We start from the raw sequence: 18,082 nt of genomic DNA, 5'->3' as shown, positions 1-18,082 counted from the left end.
TAGTTCTCAGAATAGTTGGTGATAGGCAGCCAAATAAATTAACAAACCAGAAAGAATTGCTTTGAACTACAGGAGTATTTGAGCCATATCTGAGTTAATTCTAGTTTGGTAACCATTGTAACTAACTGAACTCACCGGCCATTCCCACTGTTGCACAAGTGGTAGAAAATCAAATCTAATGAGAAGACAAGAGATAAAGAATTTGAAATAAAAAAACATTCAATAAACACTTTTTTTTTTTTTTTTTTAGCACAAATGATAGTCCAAATACTTGGTGTGCTAGGATTAGCATTTCGCATTTTTTCTCTATTGCAACAAACTTGGGAAAATGATGCTGAGGAAGGTTAAAAATATGTCCAAGATCACACAGCTTGTTAGCTTGTAATCAATAGAGCCATGTAAGCCAGTTGGTCTCAATCCCCAACCCCAGCCTCTTTTCAGTGAACTATAAACGTTTCTGCAAAAAAGAGAAATAAAAATAAAAGTTAACTAGTTTAAGATAATAACTTCACAAGCCTTCAAGACCTCTTCCTGTATTTTAAAACATTAAAATACGTTGTTGGGAGATACAGTGATATTAAAAGGCACACTAATTTATATTTAGGAAAATTACAATTTAATGCTATTTAAGGTCTGTGAACAGTAAAAGAAGTCTGATGGCTCAGGGAACTAAGTCGCCATCAACAGATGTGAAAATTATCTATTCAGAAAATATTACACCTAGAAATTCAATTTTGAATTGTATTAAAAATTCAAACAAACAATTCTAGTAACACAAACTATAATTTAGAAGGCAGAATCAACTAGATAGGACCAAATAAATTATACAAACTAAGCAATTTTACAGGAAACATTTCATAAGAATTTACATCATTGTATTAACTCTTCCTAACATCACCTTCTTCCAATAAAATTAAATTATATGTCAAGACACTGGTATCAGAAAACAGGTTCTAATTCTTAATTGCCCAAGGAAATAACTGCCCATAGACTCATAGATGGTTGATAAATTAGTTCACCTTCCATAATGCCACCAAAGCTTTTGTAGGAGAATGTTTTCAGAAGTTATGCTTTAGATAAAAAAAGCCATTCTTTAGTTGAATTTCAAAGTTGGAAGAATGACCCTGTATCACTATTAGTTGGTCCAGATATCAGGTTTCTCAGTTTTTAAATCTGCCTCCTACTCAAATCTTCTCACTCTGTATTTTGTACACCCTTGCTAGCCAAGAAGATTTTGGCTAGCTGACTCACTTTCTACAGTTTAAGAAATGTATAGGTATATCGAATACGTTTTTACAAGCTCTCAGCAACCCCATTTGAGAATCCTGATGTACTTCTCAAAAACATTTTTAATTAGGTGGGTATTCACAGCTACTTTCTTTTACACTTAAAGGTTTAAAATAGAGTGGAAAGTGTTTAAATTGCTCATTGACTTTATAAAAACAATGCATTCTTTCCATCATACTGACACATCTATAGAATATCTCTTAATCTCTTTCTAAAATGTTAATAGGATTTTGTCTAAATGTTTAAAGTGTTGTGATTCCAAAAGTACTCAATTATTATGCACTGATGAAAAAAATGTTATGTTCTTTGACAAAATCTACTTGATCACCTTTTTGGAAACAATAATATATAAAATCTTCTAAATTACTTGATTACATCATTTTTATATTAGTTTATTTACTTTTAGCTGGTTCTCCAAACCTATAACAGTTCCAGACATATAGTAGGTCTTAAAAAAAATACAGGCTGGGTGCGATGGCTCCTGCCTGTAATCCCAGCACTTTGGGAGGCCGAGGAGGGTGGATCACCTGAGATCAGGAGTTCGAGACCAGCCTGGCCAACATGTTGAAACTCCGTCTCTACTAAAAATATATACATATAAAAACTAACCGGGCATGGTCATGGGTACCTATAATCCCAGCTACTAGGGAGGCTGAGGCAGGAGAATTGCTTGAACCCAGGAGACAGAGGTTGCAGTGAGCTGACATGGTGCCACTGCACTCCAGCTTCGATGACAAAGTGAGACTCCGTCTCAAAAAAAAAAAAAAAAAAATCCCTTTATGGATTCCATCATGTGAAGTCACTCATAAAATACATCATCCAACCTACGACATTTTAAATGAAAGGAAGTGCTGTTAATTATTATGTCAAGAACACAAGTATAAAAACCAGGACAATACCAGGTAAGCCGGGATATATGAATACTCAATCATAACTTATTCTCATTTAATGTCAGTTTCTGACAAGGTAATATTACATAAATAGAACCCTACAGTTGATTTTTAAATGTCATAAAAATTTCCTGGAACAAATTTATGTAGCTGGCAAGCCTGAAATATGAATGGCACTATTCTTTAGGATAATTAGGCTCAATTCATCACTATTTAAAATATGTAGAAAATCATAATAAATATTTAAATGTATATATTGTGTAAATACCTATACATAGCTAGATATAACTCATTAAAGTAAACCTAACAATGTATAGGTCCTAATAATCTTGGTTTCATAAAGTTTGTTCAAATGCTCCTTATTTGCAAAGTATTTTTAAGAGAGATTTTTAATTTAAAATTCATAGAAATAGTAAATTTATTTTTCATGAAAAAAGTGACTCCCAAATAAGGAAATATTAAGATCATTCCAATTTTTCCCATTTTAGAAGAGACAAACTTATACTTTCACTACTAATTAACTAAATAACAGAAAAATGCCCATGTAAAAAATGAGATCATTAAAATATCTAAATTTTATAGCACTATTATGAATTTTAATTTTGATATTAAGCATATGTTCAACTCTTATATGATGCAAATACACACAAAAAAACATAAATCAATGAAAATTTTTCATTTGCTTCTGAAGATTCTAAGGCCATGTTATTAATATATACATAATGAAGATGTAATGAATTTTATTGTAAAGGAAGACTAATAGAATGTACTGTGTAGCATAAAAATCGTAAAGGAAAAACTTTCCCATGTTATTCTAAGGAGAAAATTCAACCAAATTTCTGAAAATCTAGATAAGACTTCCAATTCAACAAAAACCATGGAACCAATGACTGCTGAATAAATTCCATGAAAAAAAGTATTTTTCCCCATTCAACAAGATAGTATTAGAAAATCTACAGTCTACAATTATTCAAGAGATTCTATAATTAAGTTTCTAGAAAATTAGTAGCAATGTGGTTTAACCAATTTCTCACTAACAGTAAAAAATTAATTCCCCAATCAAATGAGTAGGAGCACGAAAGAAAACCACCTATCCCTCCAGAACGGAACTACCCTTGAGTTCTATAATTTTCAAGCTTATATCTAGTCAGTTCTAACAAGAAGTTTCCAAGAATGGCATTTTAAAAACGAAGGAATTGGAAGGCTATAAATGAATTACAATTCTTAACCTAACCCAGAAATAAATGTATTTAATATAGTTAATTACTAAAGACTACTTGCAATTTTAAAACCAATGAATCTAAACCAGATGAAGATAAAATGGCACTGTGAAAACAAGCAAACACAAAAATACAAAGAAAATCTATGACATGACTGGGGAAAAAAAGATTCTTCCATTCGTGGAGGTTTCAGGCACTGCTTTATAGGAATCTCTGAGTAAAGTTGTAACTGTTAGTAAATAGTAGTAAAAGCCACGGAAGAGGTAGTACAATCAGAGTTTCAAAGAAAGGAGAAAAATCTGGAATACTAAAGTGAGCATCAATTAAGAATTCTGAGGATGGCAAAAATCCAAAGGCAAGTGATTAAATCACTACAACCCAACGTAACTGAATATAGGTTTGGTGCCTTTCGGGTTTCTTTTCTTTGGAACCAAATTCAGTCAAACAATAACTGTTACCATTTTTATAAAAATTTAGCTTTCTGACATTCTTCTTTAAGCAAAGAGTGAATTAACAAACTCATGGCAGGAAAAAAAAGAGAAGGAGAAAAAGTAACTCAAGCATTACAGCAGTCTTCTACATGGCAAGGAGATGAATGAAACAAACAAGACTCTCCCACGAAGATTCACATTGCAAGTGAGAGTTTTGGCCAATATATTTCTTCCAGATAATATGCTTTGAATTCAGACAAAACACTTTCAAGGGTTAATTATCAACAAAACAAACTAAAGACAAGAGTTCCTCAAACATCAGATGTGGTTATATCAGAGATTAACACTCAAATCCATTCATGAGCTAAATATAAACATCTGAAGTAGCTGCTGTTGGAGTTATCTGTACAACTAAGAGCACAGGTAATCAAGGACTGCCTACAGATATACTTCTGTTCCCTCCGTTGGTTCAAATTAATTGAGCAATCAAGAGCAGCTTAGAACACTTAGAGTCAAGAAGAATTCTCTTTGTCAACCCAAATAATTATAAGGCAGAGATCATAAGCAACAGTGAGGTGATACTATTGTTACTATCATTCACGTTATTATCAATATAAAGTAAAAACCTGTGGTAGAAATTCTACCGGCGTTGCAACTCTACCAAGATAAAATTACAAAGTAAGTAATTTTCAGTATTAAGCTTCTCATCTTAGCCTATTTTCTCTGAATTAGCAAAGTGAAAAAATATATCAAAAAATGGACTTAGCCTAAAACCTTATATCAAAAAGTTTACGTGAGGCAATGCATACGTTAATTAACTAGATTTAGTCCTTCCACAATGTATATATACTTCAAAACATCAAATTGTACACAAGAAATACATACCATTTTATTGTCAATTAAAAAAAAAAACACCACTTTTTAAGTAGCTGTTATCACCACCACCAATTTACAAATTATGAAACATACAAAGAGGATACATGATTGACCCAAAATTTTAACTCTAACTTCAAACCTATTTCCCTTTCAACTTTAAAACATCCAATGCTTCTAAGCTAATATCTGAGAATAAATTTTCGTATCTCTAAATTTCATGGTGCTCATTAGTATTAAAGCGACAGTGTGCTTATTTTTCCAACCTAGAGTCCCAGATTGATCCAATAAACTGAAGAACTGGAGACCTGGAGGAAGGGAGAGGACATGTAGGGGTGTGGTGTGTGTAGTATGCCTGGTATATGTGTATCTATACAGTTCCAAAAGTGTTTTCCAATTTGAACTTCAACAATTGTTACAAAGGTCACTGCATAGCTGAGCTTTTTAGGGAGGAAGAGAAACATTAAGAGAGAAAAAGAAAGACAGAAAAAAAAAAGCTTTACTTTCCCCAATCAGTCCAGCTTATTTGTTCTCTACTATATTTCTGACCCCTGGTTCAACTGTGATTAATCTATATCTGGAGGTGATTTTTTAAAAAATCTATCTTATCTGTTAAAAATTAAATTTAATTGTCTTTTTAGAAGTATACGTATTCAAACAATTATACACTCAGAAAATTAATGTTGTGAAGAGTCAAAGAGATCATTCGAACCCCAAGTTTGACAAATAAGAAAGCTGAAAGCCAGAGGGGAAAGTGACATGCCTGATGTCAGATAGCTAATTAGCTAGTGGCAGAGTTAGGACTAGAACCCAGAAGTCCTAATTCTCAGTTCAGAACTCCTTCTGCTATAGCATGCTTCCTCTTTTTAAAAAAAAAAATCGGCCGGGCGCGGTGGCTCAAGCCTGTAATCCTAGCACTTTGGGAGGCCGAGACGGGCGGATCACGAGGTCAGGAGATCGAGACCATCCTGACTAACACGGTGAAACCCCGTCTCTACTAAAAACTACAAAAAAAAAAAACTAGCCGGGCGAGGTGGCGGCGCCTGTAGTCCCAGCTACTCGGGAGGCTGAGGCAGGAGAATGGCGTGAACCCGGGAGGCGGAGCTTGCAGTGAGCTGAGATCCGGCCACAGCACTCCAGCCTGGGTGACAGCGCGAGACTCCGTCTCAAAAAAAAAAAAAAAAAAAATCAAGGGAAATAATGCACTTTAAATCTCTCTTGGTAGACAGTTGATTTTAGTCATCATTTTCCTCAGTTCACTTAAGAAGCAACATTGATTCTTTACTTAATTCAGCACTTTAATTTCCCATGTCTAACATGTAATCTAACAATGAAATGCTCATCTAATAACAGAAGCAATCTATAGTAAAGTATTTTATGAAACACATCTTCTCTAATGATACTAAGAATTTCACAATAGAACCAGCATATGAGTTTTCATATGTGCTAGTTTAGGGAGGTTAACCATAGTTTAAATGATATTTTTTTCAGAAATAGCAAATCGGGATCTTCTATAGAGAAAACAGTTACATCTGGACTTTGAAAGTCTTCAATGCCCATCACTGATCAAATTTAACCACTGACATATGGGTCACAAGAATCCTTGCATTTCATTTGCCCATGTATTTGAAAACTTGAGTGCTCAAGGGGTTCCCCAGATCCTAATTTCCTTTTAATAAGAGTAAGAGCTTATGTAAAATATGGTAGTCTAAGTTCTTCGGAAAGAAGGTATCAAAATAACAAGAAATTATAATTTTAAAAAATCAATGGCATACTGAGAGTGTAGAAAAATAGAAATGCAGAGTTATAAAGATTTAACAGCCAAAATGAGGCCAGAAAAATCACATAAGTATTTAGTTACTAAGCATTTGTTGGTATATAGAAAATGACAGAGAAGTAGAAAAAAATTAAACTCAAAAAATAGTACTATGCTCATCTTATAAGTTGTTTAATAAGAGCTGTTAAAGTACATAAAATATTTCATTACCTATGAAGTTACAAAGTGGAAGATTTCTGGAATGTAAGTCAGGAGATCTGGGTTCTAGTTTCAATTTTGCCACCTTGTACAAGTAATTATTTGGGCTTCCATTTACCTACCTGTAATATGAGAGGTTGAACTAGATAACCTATAAGGATACTTCTAGTTTGGGTTACAATGCTAGAAACATTCCTTTAGTATGGGCTCTCTGCAATATTAAAAATGTATGGAAGTCATTCAATTTTTACTATGCCTGTAAAGATCATTAATATTTTGGTAGCACGAGAAAAAAACACTTATGTTACTGAGAATGGCAAATGTATGCTTGTTGTATATATACACACATATATATATTTATTAGGTTAATATTATGTGTAATGTACAACTAGCATTAACTTTTCAGATACGATATTTTTGTTAATTTTAAGGGTATTCTGCATTATAAAGGTCAATTTCTTTATATTATAACTAATGTCAGTTTGGCCAACAAACTCACTAATTCACAGAATACATTTTTATCTCTTTATATTTACAGAAAACCTCTATTGGAATAAAAACAGAATATAGAAGGTGAACTTACATCATCTGTAAATGAGGAAATACAACTTTTAATTATTTGATTTGTTACAGTTTCATATGTAAATTTAGTGAGTTTTGTTTGCATATTTTAATAATAATCAGACTTAGGAATAAGTATGGTAAAGTGTTTAAGAGCATGGGTTCTGGAGCCAGATTTCCCAGTTTAAAATCTTCGCTATGCCACTTCCTAGAGCAGTAACTTTGGTCTTGTTTTATCTTGTGTAAAACTGGAATAGTTGATAGAGTGCTGTATAGATCAAGTGAGTTAATGCAAGTTAATACATGTGAAGCACTTAGAACAGTTGCCTTCACATAGTGAGCACCCAATAAATACTTGCCATTATAATCATATAATGTCTATATCAAAATATATTTTAGAATCTTAAGAATGAACAAAAGTTGCATAATATAGAGATATTATGATTTATTTTATCCTGTTTAATAAATTTCAATAATCACAGACACTTTCATTGACTAGAAAATGTCACTTTATCCCAATCTCCAGAAAGCTGGAAATTCAGTCATGGTAGATACAATCATGTCACTCCCCCAGTTTAAACTCTTCAAAGGCTTTCCACTGATAAAGTCCAGACTTTCCAACAAGATATACATAGCACTTCATGATTTTGCCCTTACTTGCCCATCTCAGTTCATCTAACTTTTGACAACCAAATTTAGCACCCACCAACCCCAACTACAAATGCACATACACATATACCACTATTTTCACTGAAAACATAAAAATCCCCAGAAAAGTCATTTCTCTCTCATGCTGCTGTGTCTTACCCACGCTACTCACACTGCCCAAAACACTCTTCTACCCATCTTTCCAACTGTTAGTACTATTTAAAAGTGAGAAATTAAGAAGAAACCAAATGTTTATCCATAGACGAATGTATAAACAAAGTATTATTTATTGATAGCTAGGAATATTATGCAGACAGCCCTCAAACTGATGAAAAGAACAAATTCATTTATTTAACAAATATTTATTGAGGACATTTTATGTGCTGTTCTAGATTCTAGAGGTTAGTGAACAAATTAAACAAAAATTTTATCCCCAAGAATGAGATATAGTCTGTACTAAGTGTTTTTTGAAAAAAAAGAAAGTTGCATAACACATTTGTATTTTCAAAAATATAATTTTTTAAACTAAAATATACATAGGAATGTGTTGCATAAACAACAGAGTATCAACAGTGATTGTCTGTGGGATGTGCAATAAGGCCAACAGAGACAAAGAAAGGAGAAAATTTTATTTATTCTTTATATCCTTCTATATTGATATTGTACAATAGTCTACATTAATAAACACTAATTTACAATTTTTGAAATTATTAAGAAGAAAATATTTCTTGCTCAAGGCTAACTAATTATTTCTTTTTTTTTTAATTTTTATTATACTTTAAGTTCTAGGGTACATGTGCATAACGTGCAGGTTTGTTACATATGTATTTTTATGCCATGTTGGTGTGCTGCACCCATCAACTCGTCAGCACCCATCAATTCATCATTTATATCATGTATAACTCCCAATGCAATCCCTCCCTCCTCCCCCATCCCCATGACAGGCCCCAGTATGTGATGTTCCCCTTCCCGAGTCCAAGTGATCTCATTGTTCAGTTCCCACCTATGAGTGAGAACATGCGGTGTTTGGTTTTCTGTTCTTGTGATAGTTTGCTAAGAATGATGGTTTCCAGCTGCATCCATGTCCCTACAAAGGACGCAAACTCATCCTTTTTTATGGCTGCATAGTATTCCATGGTGTATATGTGCCACATTTTCTTAATCCAGTCTGTCACAGATGGACATTTGGGTTGATTCCAAGTCTTTGCTATTGTGAATAGTGCCGCAATAAACATACGTGTGCATGTGTCTTTGTGGAAACAACAGGTGTTGGAGAGGATGTGGAGAAATAGGAACACTTTTACACTGTTGGTGGGATTGTAAACTAGTTAAACCATTATGGAAAACAGTATGGCAATGCCTCAAGGATCTAGAACTAAATGTACCATATGACCCAGCCATCCCACTACTGGGTATATACCCAAAGGATCATAAACTAACTAATTATTTCTTCCCAACATAAAAGGATTATTTCTACTAAAGGTCACTTAAAGAAAGTTAAGGAAATAGAATTTGAAGTAAGAAGATATTTAAAGAAATTAATTTCCTTCTATTTGATGTTTTGAATAATTGTGTAGACTTTTTAAAAATAAACATTTGATTCTGTGGAAGAGAATGCCTATTTCCTTCATCAGTATTACATACACGTCTATCATTTGAATTTCATACCTTCAACTCTCATGTACTCCAAAAAGCATTTGGGACACTATCAGGGTATGAATATAATATATTCATACACCTAAATTGTATGCATAAAACTATTTTTCTAATAATACTATAATCTTTTCTGTCTTTTTCACTGTATTGATATTTTCTCTAATGGTGCAAAAGCAATGGTGAGTGAAATTACTGGTGCTTTCACACAAATTAAGGCAGTGGCACTCAACTGTACTAGTCTTTGAAATCAGAGTTGACTGCTTTTTTAAAAAATAGAACACTATTTTTACCTGAAAAAATGACTGACAGACAAAGAGCGGTTATTTAGATTTGAATTTTTAACAGATATTTTCCCAAAAATGAAACAAAGTGAGCTTTTCACTAGAAGGAAAACAACTAATTGTATTTGTTTGTCAGTGATAGAATCTGAGCTTTCAGATTAGCAAATATGGTATTAATGGATATTATGTTTTTACATTGTTTCATGAAATATGTCAACATTTGGAAATTCTATATAACTCAGAGATCTAACACCTTCCAAATGACCAATAAAAAAATCTTACAAAATCATGCAATGGTAAAACATCCATTCAAATTGCAAGTCAGATCAATGGATTTTAATATCATATAATAAAATATGAAGATGCATTATATTTCAGATTCTACATCATCATTAACCTTTATACTACTTGTAAATTTTGATGTAGTATTGAAGAATGTCCGCAAATATCTCAAAAAGCTATTAAAATATTTCCTTTTCTAAATACATATATGTGTGGGCTTCATGCACTTCAACCAGAACAACATACTGCAACAGACTGAATGCAGAAGCATACATGGGGATTCATCTCCTTTTAAGCCTGAGATTTAAAAAATGTATGAAATTGTAACACAATGCCACTCTTCTCACGAAATTATTTTTGTAAAAGTATGTTTTGGCAGCAAGTTTATTGTTATTTTAAACAAGTTAGTATTTTAAATTTTTCTCAGTTTTAATTTCTAATACTAGAATATAAGTGGACAAAAGCTATAAAAATGAAAGCTCTTCGGGGGTCTTCGTTAGCTTTTAAGACTATTAAAAACAACCTAAAGGTATGAGAACTGCTGTGCTATATGTAAGTAATTCCGAGTTACTAGTCTGACTGAGCTCCATGCAAACTGAGTTAACTGGTTCCCCAATTCTAAGACATACTAGACACTCAAATATGTGTGAAATGTAAATGATCCTCAAAAATATTTCTGGGCCTGGCAGCGTGGCTCACACCTGTAATCCCAGCACTTTGGGAGACCAAAATGGGAGGATCACTTGAGCACAGGAGTTGGAGACTAGACTGGACAACATGGCAAAACCCCATCTCTACTAAAATATACAAATTAGCTGGGCGTGGTGATGAGTGTCTGTCTCCAGCTACTCGGGGGGCCAAGATACAAGAATGATTTCAGCCTGGAAGGCGGAGGCGGTAGTGAGCTAATCTCCTAATGCTGCACTCCAACCTGGGTGACAGTGTGAGACTCTGCCTCAAAAAAAAAAAAAAAAAAAAAAAAAGAAAAAACTATATATACATGTATTTTTTTTCTGGAAAAAATAAATACATTTTTGAATAAATGAAAAATGTGAGTTTTAAATTAGAACTGAGTTGGAAGACTAGCTCCAATACTTACTAGGCTTTTCAGTTTGGGACAAATTATTATTGCTTTTTCTGAGCCTTAGTTTCTCCATATATAAAAATAAGATTTATAGTATCTATTCAATAGAATTGCTATGAAATGTGTTTCCAATATTGTTAGTAAGACAGTAAGTGGAGAAAGTGAAACCCACATACACTACTGGTCAGAGTGTAAAATGGTATAGCTGCTTTGGAATCAGTCTATCAGTTCCTCCAAAGGTTAAACAGAGTTACTAGATGACCCAGCAATTCCATCTCTAGGTATTGATATCCAACAGGAATAAAAACATATCCACACAAAATTTTATACACAAATGTTCATAGCAGCACTATTCATAATAGAAAAACAAAACAGAAACAACCCATGTTCATCAACTGATGAATGGATGAATAAAATGTGGCATATAGCCATAGAGTGTAATATCATGTGGCAATAAAAAGGAATGAGGTACTGATACATGCTACAACATGGATGAGCCTGGAAAACATTGTGCTAGGTTAAAGAAGCCAGTCACAAAAGACCACATATATAATTCCATTCATATGAAATGTCCAGAATAGGCAAATCTATAGAGATAGAAAGTAGATTAGTGGTTGTTTAGGGTTGGGGAATTGTGATGAAATGGGGAGTGACTGCTAAAGGGTACAAAATTTCTCTGAGAGTGAAGTACTTATTCTAAAATTGATGGTGGCAGATGAATCTTGTGGTCTTGCAGTATAAGCTAACTAGAATTTCCATTCAGGAGTGGTTCCATATAGGTGGAGAGAAGTCAGGATAAGAAGACAGAATAAAAGCAACTACTCAAAACAGCCTTCTCTTGCACTCACAGGTTTCTGGGGCATCTCTCGAACTCACTACATTTAACCAATCATTCAATAAATATAATTTACCTGGGTCAGGCAGTGAACCGACACATACTCTGTTTTCATGCAACTTACTTTCTAGTGGAAGAACTCAGACAATAAATACAAGAAATGACCAATTAAAGGGATAGTAAGCGATAGTAAATGCTATAGAAGAAAACAGTTGAGTAGGTGGAAGAGCTTCTAATTTTAAGCTAGATAGTCAAGATAGTTCTCCCAAAGAAGATGACTTTTCAGCAAGAATTTGAAGGAGCTTAAAACATGATCCATGGGAATACTTAGGAGTAGAGAATTCTAAGAATAAAAAACAAATGCAAAAGTCCTAACCTGATGCCTCTTTGGGAAGAATCAGTAGGTAAACACACCAAAAATAAATAAAATAAAATAAAGCAAAGGGGAGATTAATAGAAGATGAAATCAAAGAGGTAAAAGGGAACCAACTATATGTATCTTGATAGGATGTTTAGGGCCATCATAAGGACTTTGGCCTTTACTTATATTAATATGAGGATACATTAGAGGGTTTTTGAGCAATGGAGTAATGTGACTTAACATTTTTAAAAGGTTAGTCTGACTTCTATATGGAAAAGAGACTGTGTGGAGACAAAGGAGGAAGCAGGGATTTAAGCTAGGAGGCTTTTACAATAATCCAAGCAAGAGAGATTAACGGCCTGGACCAAGGTAATGGGAGTGGCAGATTTAAGCGGGATAGTTTGAGGAGAGTTAAATTTTTAAACAAACTATTTACAAAAATATGGGGCAAGGTTTAAGGAAAACAAAAAGGGATAGTGCTGTATCCAGGAGATAGTTATAGGATGAAGCTGTCATCATACCCAGGCTTAAAGGGTAAGGTGAGAGAACGGTTCCTGGAACCTGGAGAATGGAATTGTATGAAGAGGATCATGAAAGGGTTACAACCAGTCTATAGCAATCTGGCAAGAAAAGAGCTAAGACCAGGGAGAAGACACTGATGCCACTTTTCTCCTGTTCTCCACAGTGTCTCACATTGGTTGAACCCAACTGGAAGTCAAAGAGCAAGGGAAATCACTAACTTGGTCCACAAAAGTTGAACTCCCAGAGCACAGAGCAAGTTTAGAAAGATTAAGAGAGGAGCAAATGGAAAATATGTACCACAGTAAAAAATCATAGTTGATTTCCAGGTTTTTTACCTGAGCACCTAGCACAAAGTTGCCATTACCGAGATGAGAAAGATTTTAGGTGTGGTAGATTTGGGAAAGAAAATCAGGAGTTCCCTTTTAGACATATTAAAAGTTTACAATTTTCAGGTAGAAATGTACAGTAGAAAATAAAAAAAAGAACCTCCTCCAGTTGACTGAAGACTTTGGTACCCTCACCCATCCTGTGACAAGAAGTCAGAAAAAGGCCAACAGATACACTGTAAACAGATATGAGGCCTAGGCAAGTTAGAAAACTTCTCGGTGAAACAAAGAGTAGCATGGATAGTCTGAGAAAAGCTGGTAGCTCTAATACCAGAAGATGATAACAAATCACATTTATGCAGCTGTCTCCTGTGCCTCCGAGGCAGAGCTTGCTTTTATTTTTTTTAACATTTAATCCACTAAATTTAGTGTTTATCAATTCAATACATGTTTTTATACTATTACTACATATGAGTTTATAAGAAAATATCCATGGTATTATTTTTACATGTTTGCAGTTTATATACTTTATCACATACTAGATATATAATTTTGTGTCTTTCATTTAATATCATGTTTTTAAATTCACACGTTGATATGCATAGCTCTTGTTTATTTGACTGCTTCTTTATTTTGACTGCTATTATAAACAATGCTATAGTGAACATTCTTGTATATGTGCAAGAGTTTCTTTAGGATATAAATATATAACTATAAAAGTTGGATTGCTAATTCAAAGAGTATGTGCATGGTCAACTTCGCTAGATATAGCTAAACTTTTCTCAAAGCAGATGTATAAACTTAGACTCTCACAAGTAGTTTATGAGAATCCCAGCTCCACACACTTAATTTTTTTCCAATCTGATAGATGAAAAATGGTGTCTTATTTTTTCTTTAATTTGCATTTCCCCATTGTTCAGACATCCTCTTCTGCAAATTGCTTATTTAATTTTGAGCAAGTTTGAATCTCACAAGCTATGTCTATCACATGGATTTTGGTTCCATGATGTTAAAGGCCAGGTCTGTCTGTTCAAGTACCTTCATGCCAAAGCCAAAAAGGCAGTACTCTGAACAAAGAGAATTTTTAGTTTTCCTTGCAGAAGCCACAAAACCTAACAGTGGTGACTCTCAGGAGACCTTGAGGTCATCTTTGTTAAAATCTCCCTCTCATCTTAATCCTGAACTTTTGTACCTTTGATTAGTTTGATTCCTGGACCTCAAATCTAGGATAGATGACTCTAGGGTGACACAGGGAGCTGGATACTAGGAAGGTGTCAGAGTGCTAAAAGTGTCTCAATTTTATGTCCAGAAAGTCTAGCTGGCATAAGTTTAGTATATCAGGGAAAATATTAGATACTAAATTAGAAATGCAAATAGTTCTCTCTTTTTCTCTTAGAGTTTTATTTACTTTGAAAGGATAAAACTAGTATTTTGCTTCTTCTTTAGTATTTTCCTTAGTATGTCTCTAAACCTCTCTGTCTGTCTCACCCTGTCTTTCCCTGTATATATTTTTGCATCTCTCTGACACCTAGTTAAACACTCAAAATCTGTATTAAACTCAATGAAGAATGCATTCATAAAAACATGAGTATTAAATACAATGAAAAATAGCACTCAAAACAGGAAGCTGTCTTGCTGACAGTTTGATGAAGGAAAGATAGAAGAATCAACTTTCCCATTAGCCATCAGTGGATATGAGAAAATTTCAAGTAACCCACAAAAGCTGATATGCTTCACCAAGCACACAGTATACATGTGAGAAATACAGATTTTAATATAATTTCAGCAGTTCTGTATATAAGTTATGATCCATTCCCACAGGATTTTAATACATCTTCCCCAGTGAAGAAAAAAGTCTTTATTTCTTGCAACAATATACAAACAAGTAAAAAAAAAAATTATGAACACCAGTTTCAAAACTAACTTCATTTAATAGAATTCTTCCATCAAAATCTTGTTTTCAGAAAGCTCACTAAATTTGACATAATATTATTTCTTGGCTTCTTTATTAAAGTATAGTATCATAGAAATATCTTGTTATAGATACCTGTAGATTCTACATTTTGATAGCATTAGAACTCCCCAAAAGACTTAGCCTTTTATGGCTATTACCATATAGAAGAACACTGTCCAATCGAGCTTTCATATGATAATGGAAATGTTCTACATCTTTGCTGCCTAATATGACAGCCACTAACCAGATATGTTGAGTAAGCCTTAAAATGCAGCCAGTGTTACTGAGGAACTGATGTTAATTTTAGTTAATTTGATTTGAATTGATTAAGTAGCCACATGTGGCTAATAGCTTCAGTATTGGGCAACACAGGTTTAGAATAGTCTAGAAAATTTTTTCTTCTATCTAGCCATAAACATTGGTCTATAACTATACTAAGCAGATAGCTAGGACAGGACAATCTCACTCTAGAATCAAAGGTCACACAACACTCTCAAGTACTATTTGTAGTGACCCATTTCTCTTCTTCTGTCAGTGCTGAATTACTGGGTACCTACTACTTAGTCTTTCTGCATCTTATATGCTGACTCATTTTTAACAGAGCTTACTTTTTGACCCTTGCTATCTACTACACAGGTGCTTGGGGACCTGCCTTTATGTTCTTCATTCTCCTTACGTTCTTGGACCTCTCTGATCCCTTAAAATGACTCAACTACTAAAATAACCATTACTCCCTGCTCCTATGCTGCCAGTGTTAATTGTCTAAACTCTATTTCTCCATAAGGAGATGCCATATTTACATCCCCATTCATGACTTTAGCCATACCTAAAGTATCTGTCTAACCTATGGTTTTAAGTATACTCATGGGTCTGATTTCTCTTGGCTTTCCCCTCAAGCACTGGAACTGTTTTTTGTTTTGTTTTGTTTTGTTTTTGAGACGGAGTTTTGCTCTTTTGCCCAGGCAGGAGGGAAGTGGCCCCATCTTGGCTCACTGCAACCTCTGCCCCCCGGGTTCAAGCGATTCTCCTGCCTCAGCCTCTCAAGTAGCTGAAATGACAGGCACGCACCACCACTCCCGGCTAATTTTTGTATTTTTAGTAGAGACGGGGTTTTACCATGTTGGTCCGGCTGGTCTCGAACTCCTGATCTCATGATCCATCTGCCTTGGCCTCCCAAAGTGCTGGGATTACAGGCATGACCAATCGCACCTGGCCTGGAACTTTTTCAGTAGAAGCTGTTTAAGGTAATTTGATGACTTAATCCTCAAAATAATAATGTTCTCTATATATTCCCAAATTCAAAACACTTGTCATTTCAAGAGTACCAGCTATTTCATCATCATGATGAGAAAAAGAGAACAAAGCTGACTTCCTAAAATATCTTCAGGAATACCAGAAAATTATGGTACAAATAGATATCAAGACAATCAAGCAATTAATAGATTTCAGGGTGAGATAAAGGCTATGGAAATAGTAGTAAGGAGTCATTGTAAGAGAGATGACAATCTTCCTTTAACTATTTCTCATAGTTTTAATTTAATAGTTAACCACATCACAATTTGTTATTAAAGTTCTATTAATGATTCATAAGTTTTTGCAGTGAACACAGAAATACATATGCCACTATGCTAACAATGTAAGAATCCCAAAAGTCTAGCCAGCATCCAGTTTCCAAAGCTTATATGCTGTAATTACTCTCATGACATATCCAGGCACCTTGTCAACTGCCTAATAGCCAGGGATGATTCACTGTTGAATAGTAGATCACATTATCCTAGAAAGCCAGAATAATATGAAATAATCCTTGACAGCAAATTAGAAAAACCATGCTCTACTAAAGGAGAAGCTCTTCAAACCTGAAAACTTTAAATTAAAAGGGAACATTTGCAGGGGAAATTTGAAAAGAAAAATTATAGACTTTTTCTGTAATTCTAGTCCCACAATTCTCAAAAAAAAGAAGTAAATTTCACAGTTAAGAGTATGACGTTCTCATATAGAGGATGATCACTGTTTTTGTTGTTTGATTTTGGTTTTGTTTTTCTGTTTGTTTAGGTCAAAGAGTAGTATGAAAGATTTGAAAAGTGCATGAGGAAATGTGTTCCAATAATGTCTGGAATGGATGTCAGTATGCCTTGGTGACAAGGGCATGTGCTTTAGCATCATATAGTCCATTCAAATCCTGGTTTGGCCACTATTTTGCTGTCTTGAACAAAATTATTTCATTTTTCTGAGCCTCTGTTCACTCTTTTGGAAATGGAGGACAATGATGCCCATCTCATGGCATTGGTTTGAGTGAGATAAAATACACAAAATCACTGTGATACAAAGTATTTGCCCCAAAAATGTTAGTCCTTCTTTTTGTCAGCGCTTTCTCTCTCACTTCTTGGTAGGCCTTTAAAAATAGGAATTTCTCATGTCTGAACAGTAGAAAATATGAAATTACATAAACCCCACATAACCTAATACAATCATGGGCAAATAATAAGCACTTTAAAAAGATTTGTGGAGTGACTGAGATTCTACAAATGCATTCCTTCTTGAAAAGAGGGATGGATGAGATGAATTCTCAAGATCCCTTCCTGGTTCTGACATTAATGTTCCAACCAAAAAGCTTTTCTTAGTGTCAACCACAGTAAGAATCAGTTCATGAGGAGAGGGGAAAGGGCATTTTTTGTGGTCCTACTTCCAGTTTTTTTTTTTTTTATGAAATATAATACAGAGAATCTCCTCAGAGTCCTTCCTGCAGTCTTAAGCAAATTCTTCTTTTTAGACTAAAAAAAATCATAACTCTTTCCTCTAGTATTTCATGTCATCTCATTCAATCATCACCTCTTATTCATTTTTTTCTTCATTATTAATTATAATTTCATCACAAATGAGTCTTTGTAAATACTCA

General features: G+C 34.0%; 1 protein-coding gene across 31 annotated transcripts in view; it reads right to left on the bottom strand.

Moving 5' to 3' along the window:
* Window positions 1–18,082, bottom strand: part of SOX6 (SRY-box transcription factor 6) — a 692,888-nt gene that overhangs the window by 235,450 nt on the left and 439,356 nt on the right. The window lies entirely within an intron of this gene.

Source organism: Trachypithecus francoisi, unplaced genomic scaffold (genome assembly GCF_009764315.1).
Source record: "Trachypithecus francoisi isolate TF-2019V2 unplaced genomic scaffold, Tfra_2.0 Lachesis_group8, whole genome shotgun sequence".
In the NCBI taxonomy this organism is placed as follows: domain Eukaryota; kingdom Metazoa; phylum Chordata; class Mammalia; order Primates; family Cercopithecidae; genus Trachypithecus; species Trachypithecus francoisi.
This window is presented reverse-complemented; position numbering and strand designations above follow the sequence as displayed.